This window comes from Dermacentor andersoni, chromosome 10 (genome assembly GCF_023375885.2).
Source record: "Dermacentor andersoni chromosome 10, qqDerAnde1_hic_scaffold, whole genome shotgun sequence".
In the NCBI taxonomy this organism is placed as follows: Eukaryota; Metazoa; Arthropoda; class Arachnida; order Ixodida; family Ixodidae; genus Dermacentor; species Dermacentor andersoni.
In genome coordinates this window covers 940,745-953,315 of record NC_092823.1, presented here as the reverse complement: position 1 = coordinate 953,315, position 12,571 = coordinate 940,745, and the positions used below count along the sequence as shown (strand labels likewise).

Here is a 12,571-nt window from a genome sequence, read left to right as displayed (position 1 = left end):
TTCTCACACTTCAATCAAAAGCAGTGTGGCAACACTGAGTCTTGATGAAATGAATTGGCACCCTCGGAAACTGTTCCCACTGGTAATCGAAGCTGATCTTGAAGGCCATGCTTTTGTCTACTGCAAAAACTGGAACTGATTTCAGGAGCTGGGAAATACGTTATGGCCCTTATTCATTGCCCCTTTTTTCATTGGCCCTCATTCATTGGCCCTCATTCAAAGGGCCATTCATGGCCCTTTTGCATCTTGGCAGTCTGCTGCTGCTATTTATAGCACAAGTGAAGGAATTGTAGCACAAGTAACACTGACACCTGTGCTGCCCTTTTTGGTGCCAGAGTGTGTGAAGGAAGGCTGCTATCTGGTCTTGAAATTCACCGAAGCAGCCTTATTCTCCGACATCACACAACCTTGCCAAAATGGCGGTTGGCACGAAGGGTCTAGAGGCAGCGACTTGAAATAGAATTTTCGACTTACCATACCAGAAATGGTTTTATTTCCAACAAACTTTGTTGGGTGTCCTCCAGGCGAAAAGCTGGAACATACAGCTTTAACGTGCCTGGAGGCCCTCGCATGGCAGCAGTAAGTCTCCTATCGGCAAACGTATAACATACGAAACACTAATCTATTAGGATATACATTTACAATGTAGCAAAAGAAATGTGTGAAATCTAAAGAAACATTCATCTTTTCAGATAATTATATAGTATTTATAAAATAAATTCTTCTTAATGCACAACAAAGCTAAGATGCATATTATTTGTAAGAAACTTAGAAGTGTTGCATGTTTGTTGTTTAATTTAAAAACCATGATGCCTTTTTCTATCAGAAAACTAATCGCCCAGGCTCTGGGGTATAGTGTTTTAAGATACGGTGTGTGTTGTTTTTTTAACTGCTCTTTGACATGGAAATGTCGAGTTAATAGGATTTTGAAAAACATCGCTACAAGCGTCCTCTACATGCCACAGGAGAATTTGCCCAGCAGTGTCTTTAGAACAGCCGGTTTGCCTTCTTTTGAGAATCTTTTTAAACAAAGCGTAGTACTTAAATATTTTTGGAGCAGTGCATACAGGCACATAAATACGAAACCGGTACCGTTGAGACATGTTCCTCGTTATCTTAAACCGAGAGTGCGCACTCACTACGGTAAAGCAACAAGACGCTATTATGTTCCTGCTATCTTCAATGAACTACCGGGCGATGTATTTTCTTTGTCCACCCGCAAAACACTGAGAGTTGCTGTTCAAGCGTTAGAGAACCTTTAATATGTACTGATGTTATCAGTGCATCTTTGATAATGTGTGATGGTTGTGCCAAATGCACAACCAGCTTCTGATGTAGTTCTGGTGTGGCGCGTAGATTGCCGCGGCTGCCGGTTGTCGCCGCACAAGCCCTCTTGTGGCTTCAGCGCTTCCGTTTTGTATACTGTTTTAACTATACTGAATAAAGATTATTATTATTATTATGTATTATACATCCCAAAAGATCACATTTCAAAAATAAGCACTACAGACAACATGTCTAGCATGTACACTCGCCCACAAAATGTTACAGGGTGCGCAAGCGTGTGGCAAAACGACCCTTCTCCCCTTCTAGCTGTGCACCCATGGTATCGAGTTTGCACGCATGCGCGTCCCTCTGAGACTGCAAGCGTGCATGTTTCTGCACTTCCTCCTTGTGCGCCGGCGATATCCGAATGTAGCCGTGAGGTGCCCCTCTTGCGATGGGCGCGAAACTATGTGAAGCCTGAGCTTGCGCGTGCCGCTGCGGCTGCTTTTTGTCGAGTCACGAGCGCCGGCGCATACGGCCCAGTGGCGAACCCAGCAAGTAATTTTTTTTAATGAGCTGCACCATTTTGTGTCCAATCTTTGTTGTTTCTTTTTATGAATGGGGCATTCTCCCACAGAAGAGCATGTCAGAAAATGCCCCCTATAGAAGGAGACAGTGTCAACTCCCATTGAAGACCAGCAGTTAGGACACATGGACCTGTGACAGAAAAGCTGCCGGATGGATCTGGGACAGCGACGCTGGCCTGTACTTTCCTATCGTCTCCATTATCCATGGCAACCTGGTATGAAGAGCATGCGTTAGCCATTTATGCTTGAACTACTTTTTCCTGGAAACAGTTAACAAAATGTTTTGCATGGAACAAAGAAGGTACGTTCACCTCCACAAGTAGTGGCTCATAGGGAAGGCTGGCACATTGGCTGGAGGGATCAAGGTTGGACATGTTGATCTCGACTGCACTTTTAACTCGAAGTCTATGGCAGCCTGAAAGCAAGAGTGCTTATGCTAATTTTCTGTTTGCCCTACGACATAGAATACACTGCCTACTTAAAGTACTCGGTAAAGCTGTTGAACAAGTTCAACTTAGGAGGAATTGTAGAAGCCCGGTAACCTGGGAAAGTTGGTATGATTTCACTGAGAGGGAAAATTAATTTGCACCCATTCAAATCTGAACTACTGGAGGCACCAGCACCTAAGCCAGAAAACCAGGGGTAGAGAGGCTGGCCAAGACTGCTTTCATCAAAACTCGTAGTAACATGATGGGTAGACGTCTTCCAGCCAATACCCGCTTCAACTAAAACTGTGCAGCATAATGTGGACAAAGCAAGACATAAAAGCTATAGAGACAAGCCCACGATAAGTATGCTCATCCCTGTAATGTTGTTTTCCTTTTTCGACGATGCATGGCACAGTTTTACTTCAAGCTCATGTTTACAAAGTGGCCTCATACTATGTTTTATTGTGGAGTAACTGTTTATTCCATCACATAGTCAGCGAGATCATTACAACAGTCAAGTGAAACGTTTACCTCTACAAGCAGCAACAAGCTTTCAGCACAAGCTTGCATGGGCTGTGAATATGCACAGAGTAGATGTACGACATGGCTTGTTGTGTCAGGTGTACTGTCAGATTGGCCACCTGTATGAGGAAGCTGGGAGATTCCAAGCTTGAGAGTATTAGTTATAGTAATGGAAAGAATGTCGTATAGCAATAATTCGTTACAATTAAACCTTGTTATATGAAACAATTATAAATAGAATTACTGCTTAAATAACAGGTAGTGAATCACCAAGAGAATTACATGTATATGAAACTTCATACATCAAACTTGCTCAGACATTAAATGGATATATTGAACTCTGTAGCATTGGACATTGGGACACATATTAAAGGCTTCACTGCAGTACATCGGCAGATCCTGGTGGCGCAAATAGGACCTACAAATTCTGCATGGGCTAAAGGGTAGAAAGCGCTGCTCTGAATGTATCTATGTAGTCAAACGCCTTTTTAACAAAGTGCTCGCACCTTCAAAATCCTTCGCTATGCAGGTCACTTTGTTTTAAATGTTGCGCAGCTCACTGCTCACAATACCTAAGCACTTTCAACAAAAGAAAATCTTTAACAAGAATGCAAGAGAGACTTAATGAAGTAGACCGCTAATTTTTCTCTGCAAAATATCCCTGACAGCACGTTCTACTGTAGCCACCCTATGCTCCATTGAGGTTTCCAGCTTGCTCTCCAATCAAATGCAGGAACCATGCAAAGCAAAGCCCCCGATGGTCTAGTGCCCCTAAGCCTCCCTTGCTGCAAAATTTTTGGTCGCCTTCGTTGACATTCGCGGCCTATCCATGCATTCGTCAGCCGTTGATCCGTCACAACAAGTAGCATACGAGGTGAGTGAATCTTGGAGCAGGGCAACAGGACTAGTAATATCAGCACGCTCTTCAAACACACTGCTGTTAGCGCTAGCGCACAGCTTACCCTGGAGACATCTTCGCGGGGCAGTGGCGGCACTGGTGCGGCATTCGTTTTATAAACGTAAACAGCCGCCAGGGATGCATAAGTTTCTTTGTTTTGCAGGCAAATTAATTGTGGTCTTCATTGTAGAGCTGTTAGACTGTAATCTAGTGCTTATGCTGACGCTACTTGCTGCATGCAGCGGTTCGTTTTCCTCACGTGATAGTGTGTGATATTGTTGTATCTCAGCTTTGGGACTTTAAAACCAGCAAGCATCTAAAATGTGCTGCATAATAGACAGTTTTAGTTTAGCGTACGCTATAAAATAGTGGGTCATCACTGCGCATGCGCAGAACGCTAAACGACCCATTGCGTATAACGTACGCACACTATTTCTCAGATTTAGCATTAGTGTCTGCGTGGTTTGCGGAATTTGCGTGAAACATGGCGGCGGCCCCGGCTGCCAGCTTCGGATTGAATTTGGCGTTGCTTTTGTAAAATGGACTTCGTTCTTTGCAACTGACTGTGTAAATGGCTTTCGCTTAGTCTCAGGCTGCTTCGACGACAGAGTATTATGGATAACCTTGTGGTGTTTTCGAGATCGCTTCTCGTTTCGAGTGAGTTGAAACCTAACGAAGAAACATCCGACATGTTAGCACTACCTATAGCTACAGTCGGGAGATAGCCGCAATGACGGCACATGGCCTCTAAGATCTGAACATCTCACAGGCCAACTAAACCTAAAGAAATGTGTGCTGCTTAGCATACGCTATATATACTTTAGCGTATAGCATACGCTATAGTTGCGTACACTAAATTAAAACTGTAATGTCAGACCCATAAGTTAGCTTCATCCCAATACAGTGGTGTTACGCATTCAACCATGCACTTAGCATTGTGATGAAGTATACCAACAGTGGGAAGGGGTCACAAACACTGGACATAGCAAGGTTACGCGGTCAAGCATACCATAGCACTGAAGCATACTGAAAGTGGAAAAAGATAAAATTACATGCAGAGTATCCTGCGGGAGTTATCTAAAGGATGCATAAGCATTTGCGACTGATCACCTACTGTTTTGTCGTCATATGCTGCTGCGTTTCATATAATTGCGAGAAACGCCACGAAAAAATCATGAAATGGAGAAGCGCATTTGCAACACCAAAATGTTAAACTGAGACCAGCATGAGTATGAAGCAGAGGCCAGTAGTAGCACTGTTCACTCCTTTTATATCATGGTGCATTTGGATGATGTTGCTTGATGAGCGTTTGATTCAGTCGAAACCTCAGCAGTCATGGAGGCATTGCGGAATCAGGGTGTAGACGAGCCGTATGTAAAAATACTGAAAGATATCTATAGCGGCTCCACAGCCACTGTACTCCTCCATAAAGAAAGCAACAAAATCCCAATAAAGAAAGGCGTCAGGCAGGGAGATACGATCTCTCCAATGCTATTCACAGCGTGTTTACAGGAGGTATTCAGAGACCTGGATTGGGAAGAATTGGGGATAAGAGTAAATGGAGAATACCTTAGTAACTTGCGCTTCGCTGATGATATTGCCTTGCTTAGTAACTCAGGGGACCAACTGCAATGCATGCTCACTGATCTGGAGAGGCAGAGCAGAAGGGTGGGACTAAAAATGAATCTGCAGAAAACTAAAGTAATGTTTAACAGTCTCGGAAGGGAACAGCAGTTTACGATAGGTAGCGAGGCACTGGAAGTGGTAAGAGAATACATCTACTTAGGACAGGTAGTGACTGCTGATCCAGATCATGAGAGTGAAATAATCAGAAGAATAAGAATGGGCTGGGGTGCGTTTGGCAGGCATTCGCAGATCATGAACAGCAGGTTGCCATTATCCCTCAAGAGAAAAGTGTATAACAGCTGTGTCTTACCAGTACTCACGTACGGGGCAGAAACCTGGAGGCTTACGAAAAGGGTTCTACTTAAATTGAGGACGACGCAACGAGCTATGGAAAGAAAAATGATAGGTGTAACGTTAAGGGATAAGAAAAGAGCAGATTGGGTGAGGGAACAAACGCGCGTTAATGACATCTTAGTTGAAATCAAGAAAAAGAAATGGGCATGGGCAGGACATGTAATGAGGAGGGAAGATAACCGATGGTCATTAAGGGTTACGGACTGGATTCCGAGGGAAGGGAAGCGTAGCAGGGGGCGACAGAAAGTTAGGTGGGCAGATGAGATTAGGAAGTTTGGAGGGTCAACATGGCCACAATTAGTACATGACCGGGGTAGTTGGAGAAGTATGGGAGAGGCCTTTGCCCTGCAGTGGGCGTAATCAGGCTGATGATGATGATGATGATGATGATGATGATGATGATGATGATGATGATGATGATGCTTCATGGAAGATGAGCATTGGTCAATGCGTGCTGTTCTACGTGACGTAATTGAACAGTGTCACGTTAGGTAGACGTCATACGTAAATGTGGTCAATGATGCTGCCTCCTCTCGATGCAAACCATTATCAACTATACATCAGCGGCCGCTCCTTATGGCACGGCTGCGCAGGCCCGATATTACAGTTCGCTCGCTCATGCGGGCCTTATCTTGAAAGCAATCATCTTACGTGACGGACGGGTTTCCTCATTGGGTAAGCATAGAAACCTTTACGCATTTTGTTTTAAAGTGAAGCTTTCTTTGTATCTTCCTTTGACTTTCCCACTCCAGCTGCTGCTGTGGACTGCTGCTGATGTCACACACACCACGTCGGGGGGGAGGGGGGGTGTTCAGAGTGTGTATATACATGACAGGCACAAGTAAGAGAGGAAAGAAGATGGGAGAAGCTTGTTTTCACCCCACCGCATCGAATGTGCACAATGCCCTCTGGAGCTCCCTGGCCGTTGTCACATTAGCCACCTGACAGCTGCAATTATCCGTGACTCCCCTCAGAAGCACTGAAGAAACTGCAGCGCTTATGTGCGAGGCAAGAGAGGACACAGACAGAACTGTAGAGAGAAGAAGAGGGAAGAGAAGAGCCAGTTCCCATATAAGATGGGGGAAGTGACGTGAGAAGGCAAGGAAACTCCACTAACATACAACAGCGGTTGCGGCGTGCTTATGTTCAAGGCACAATACGATACGTTGCTGCTATTTCTGAAAAAATAAACACAATGCAAATATGTCAAGCGGGCAATTCACACAGGGCGTGCAGAAGCAGAGCCGCATTAATTAAAGCACACTGCAGCGTCCAGGAAACACTACAGAAGTGGTTGACCGTCAAATCAACACTTCTGTGCCCGCTGCATTAGCTCTGCTGCTATGGCATTGCGAGAGGTCATGGATTTGATCCCTATCGCGGGAGCCACATTTCGACGGGGGCGAAATAGAAAACCCATGTGCACTTAGATTTTGGGACACATTAAAGAACATCACGGTGTCAAAATTAATCTGGAGTCTGCCACTATGCCGTGCTTCATAATCTGAGTGTCGTTTTGGCACGTACAGCCCCATAATCCAATTCAAGTTTAAAGCTTCTACCATAACGCGATGTGCCATATGAGGAAATGCCGACACTCAACCCTCTCAGGGGTTATAAGATATGGCCCACAACAATGCCTCATGCAAACAGCTCTCCCTGTGTGTTCTGCCTATTACGCAGACAAACAGCAGTGGTGCCCACAAGGTAACGTTTAACATCAATTCGCCAATCTCGTGTTAGCCTAAACGTTGAAGAAATTAAGCTTTAGCCGTCAACACTGTTAATTATCGTCAATCAGAGCCTCTAGCATGGAAAGCTTCACTTACATCAATTCCCACAGGGTGTGGGATCTGCATAATTTTTCCCTTATTCCTCATTTTTGTGTGCGTAGCATGAACAGGAAGATGTTCCAATGAGCTCAGTTTTGAAAATATAGTATTATATGTGCAATCTCCAGTTACGGTAAAAGCACCGAAACCCTTAAGTGTACAGGCAGGGATTTAGAGCTATTTCCGGCAGGGTTGTGGTGATTTGGGCCCTTGCTTCGCCCATCTTGCAAGCTCCATATACGAGACTGCAACACAGCCTTGCACATGTTCCCGACTATACATGCGCACATGTGCCGTTATCTGTCACAGTATGAGCACCGAGACATCTAATAACTCACATGACACCCATCTAAAGCTGGTTCTGACGTTGCTGCAGTGATGGACCGCAATACATTACGCAAGCTCCAGTGCATAACACAACTGCATTGCGGTGAAGCTCAGTCTAGGGCATTGGCATTGAAACTTGTTTAAGAAATCACATTTCCTCAAGCCACAAGCAGCATGCGTATTCGTGCTCTTAAACTGCACAAGGGCCATCTATATGCCGACGTTCGGAATGTTAAGTCAGGTGTAGTTCCGACCAGAATGCACATATTGTTTGGCATGTCTAGAAAGTGGTCCTAAATCACCTCTGCCGCATTACAGTTGAGTTAAGCAGGGAAGCTTATGCAATGTATTGCATTGAAGCATATTAAAAGCGAAAAATTGCAATTTCATCGCTGTGGTGATTTAAGCCCCTTGTTTGGGGGGCCATGACCGTGCCCCTCTGGAGGGCACAAAGGAGCGAGGAATCATGGTTGGAGAGCATGACACAAACCCTAGCGATGGAGAAACAGCTTTGATGACCTGCTCTAACGAAACTGCACTGCTTGTTCAGCAGGTGTTAATCAAGAAGCTAGAAAAATGAAACCTAGTAGTCCGGATATTTATTGACTACAGCAAGGCTTTTGACAGTCTGCAACACAAGATTCTATTAACAGAGTTCACTGCCAACGGTGTACATGGAATGACATATTTTGTTGTGTTCGTATCTGCTTGATTGCAGGCAATGCGTTGTCATTGGAAATAGTATTTCCTCGGACGGCAATATTGTTAGGTGTCCCACAGGGCAGCATTTTAGGTCTCCTTCGACATTTACGTTAATGACATGGTTCCCATCAGTTTTAGAAGTAGAGAACATTGTTTATTCTCATAGAAATTTACATTATTGGAAAGATGAAACTTGCATAATCGCCATCTTTTTCTATGCATTTTTGTATACAGCGCTCCAAATTCTGTATCCCAGAGTCGTAGAAGTCTGCCGCCGACCCATTCAGGAAGCATTTCACCTCATCGACTTCTTCATCGCTCCGGAAGCGTTGGCTACTCAAATGTTCCTTTAGCTTGGGGAACAAGTGATAATCACTAGGTGCAAGTTCAGGACTGTACGGTGGGTGGGGCATGACAGTCGACCCAAAGTTTCTCAAAAGTTCCTGGGTTTGACAGGAGACGTCAGGTCGGGCGTTGTCGTGAAGCAGTGTTACACTGGCTGCCAGTTGTCCTCGCCGGCAGTTCTGAATAGCTTGCCTGAGTTTTCGTAGTGTTGAATAATAACTCTCAGAGTTGATTGTTGTCCCACGTTCCATTAAATCGATCAGCAGTACTCCCTTATGATCCCAAAAAACAGTGGACATGACTTTGCTAGCAGAAGGAGTTTGAACTTCTTTGCGACTGGTGACTTTGGGTGACGCCACTCGTTGGATTTTTATTTCATATCAGGAGTGAAATGAAACACCCACTTTTTGTCTCCCATAAAAATGGAGTTCAACAATCCTTCCTTATCTTCTTGACAATTTTGAAGAAACTGGCGAGCACAGTCAAGGCGTTTCTCCTTGTAGTCTGATGTCAATAGTCGCGGTATCCATTGAGCACAACACTTCTGATACCCCAATACTTTAGTCAAAGCTCTTTCCACTGTACCGTAAGAACTTCCAGGAATCTGAGCAATAAGTTCACGGATGTTGATCCTCCTCTTCCGAAGCACTTTGCGTTGGGCCATCTTGATAACCACCTTCGAAACTGACGGTCTTCCACTCCGTTCTTCATCGTGGACTTTCTTTCAACCGGCACTAAACTCCCTGAACCACTTTCGGACGTGTTGAACGGACATGCGCTTGTCGTCATACACCTCTGTCAACTGATGATGAATATCCACGGGGGAGTCCCTCTGGCGTGCAAAAAGCGAATTACGTAAAAAATCTCGTACTTGGCGCGATCAACAATGGGAACCTCCATATCGGATGGCTGCTGAGCCAAGAATGAGCGGTGCAGCGAAGCAAAGCGCGGCTGGGGGGAATGGAGAGTGGGGGAACAGCCGCCTGCATGAGTGTTGCCGGATTTCACCTCGCACCTTCCCGTGCGGCTGGAGCTCTTTGGGAACCTTATTGCTCGATGAACCATCGCAGAAAGCGAGGCAACAACCGTTCTATATGTGGATGATACCAGCCTGTTTGTCTCTGGTCTGGAGGCTTGCGATGTCATTCCTAAAGCGAACACGCTCCTTTCCACTTCATTGGGATGGTCCAGCCACAACGGCCTTAAAAATATTATTTCTTTCCAGAACAGCTGAAATTACAAATTTACCAGGCACTATTTGCGTCTCATATTAACTACTGCATGCGTGTGTGGGGCACCACTGTGAACACTAACACAAGCTTTTTCTTCAGAAACGTGCACGTCGGAATTACTGCTAACGTTCCATACCTCCACACAACATCACCACTTTTCACCAAATTTAACGCGATTTCAAACTGCCAGATGTGTATGGCTTTCCTTTACTGTATTTATATTTTTTTCCTCTAACAAAGTCTCTTCACTTGTAAAATCACTGTCGGGACTACAGCCAGGATAGATGGCTCGTGCCAAAAAGGCTAACAATTCATCTAATGCAATCGCTAACCTGTAATGTTCCTTTACTTCTTCATAAGTATGAAAACCAAGGCATTATTAATGTTCATGTCTTTATCCGGAAAGAAACGCGAAATATTTTTCGGTCTACAATCATTCATTACATGATGCCTGCGCGCGGGAACAAATGTATGGATATCCCTAACTGGGAGTTACTAATGCGCGGTTCATTCTTTCTCTCTCTCTATAATATATATATATATATACATATGTATTTTGGTGGGCTCAGACGCTGAACCAGTGTTTACAGTCGTCTTCTCTGAAGAAGGACAAGAAGCCCCCGGAAAGGCGGGTGACGGTCATCGGAGACGTTGATCTTCCGAACGATGTCAGGCATGTGTTGAACAAAGGTCCGAAATTCAGCCACGAGCCACGGATAGAAGCACATGAGTTCCTGGTGCTTAATAGGCGCATAGCAGGAAAGGCGTTGGAAGAAAACCGTGAAAGATGCCTTCTGGGTGGCGTGAATACGCTTATAAGATCTACGACCAGCACTAACACGTTGACTAGCAAAGATTCTATGGGAAAAGTCGTGTCGTATTTCAGGAAGAATAGACTCCGGCTTCTTCAAGCTGACAAGGATGGTGGGTTTGTGGTGCTCACCGAGGAAGCGTTTCAAAAAAGAGCCGGCGAAGCAATTGCAAAGAACTTCATCCCTCTGAAGGCTAGTGCGACGCGAGTGAGAGGCAAGGTGGCTGCGATGCGCAAAGAATTAGATCTGAGCAGGCTGGCCAATGACATTGGTAACAGCAAAAGCAATGCCCTTTCCATGTTCTTTACGGCCAAAACGCACAAACTGTCCGTGCCATTCAGAACAGTGGTCAGCGAAAATGGAACTTGGCTGATTGTGTTAAGCAAGTTTCTTCAAAAGCACCTTACATCCCTTAAAGTTCAAGATCCGTACGCCACAAAGAGTTCAAAAGATGTTGTTAGGTTTCTTGAGGAATGTACTTCCATTGGTTATGTGTTTTCAGTAGACGTTGAAGACTTGTTTTACTCTGTGCCCCACGATGCCTTATTTCGTTCTGTCAGAGATGCTATAGAAAGTAACGGTGCAGTACAGTTCCAAAACTCCTCTGGCGTGTCAATATATAATTTTATGAAAATGCTAGAATTTTACCTTGATGTGACGTTAATCTCTTTCGAGAACAAGTTTTATCGACAAAGACAAGGGATTTGTATTGGATCCTGCGTAGCCCCGGTGCTTACTAACATTTTCTTAACCTGTATTGACAGCGCCTTGGAGCCAATTTTAACATGGTGCTTGTCCTGTGTCGTTCTCCCCACTTGTGAACGTCTTCGTTGGCGCTGTTCCTTCCTAAATCAAGTATGCACCATCTAGCCCAAATGAATGTTGTCCTGAACTTCTAGACTCGTTGATTTTTTCATCGCCGCGTCTAGCCATAACCACTATGGTCTAGCCCCAGGGAGCTTAAACAGAGGAAACGAAGGTAGAAATGAACGATAAAGGTAATCTAAAATGACGCAGGAACTAGGCAGCCACCGTACCTGCGGTTAATCAAACATTCAAGGTTTGACACTTCTCGTGCCAAAGCCGAGAACTGATAATGAGGCACACCGTAGCGGTGAACTGCGGATTAATTTTCACCGCGCGGGATTCGTTAACATGCATTCAACGTACGGTACACGGGCATTGCATTTTTACCTCGTCGAATCCCGTCGAAATGCGGCCTCCACGACCGAGATGTGATCCCACAACCTCACTTTCGCAGCTCAACGCCAAAACCACTAATACAACATGGTGGGTGTAGAAGCCATCAGGACAGTTTCAGTTGGCTGGACCAATAAACCATATTGCTTTTCACAAAATCCCGCAAAAGTTGCGGAGTCCGACATGACGGTCTAATGTGAGGAGTTTATTTTAAACTTGTTCGGCAGCAGCGCACCGTCCATACAGCGCTAATAGCCATCGTCTGCTTTTGCAGGAAGCATGCTGCATCTGATCCGACATATCAGCAAGAAGTGAAGGAGCGACGCAAGGGCGAATCGGAGGCATCACGTGACAGTCAGGACTACCACTGCCACCTTCCAGAAAAGGGCGTCACCGTGCCCCTATAAAAGGCGACGGAACGGCTAGCACGGGCTACAGTT

General features: G+C 45.0%; 1 long non-coding RNA gene across 1 annotated transcript in view; it reads right to left on the bottom strand.

Annotated features, from left to right (window-relative positions):
• Positions 1-2,249: 2,249 nt before the first annotated feature.
• Positions 2,250-12,571, bottom strand: part of LOC126525381 (uncharacterized) — a 44,014-nt gene continuing 33,692 nt past the window's right edge. Inside the window, exon 4 of the long non-coding RNA XR_011890777.1 lies at positions 2,250-2,268. This is a non-coding gene — a long non-coding RNA (uncharacterized lncRNA). The remainder of the gene's footprint in view (positions 2,269-12,571) is intronic.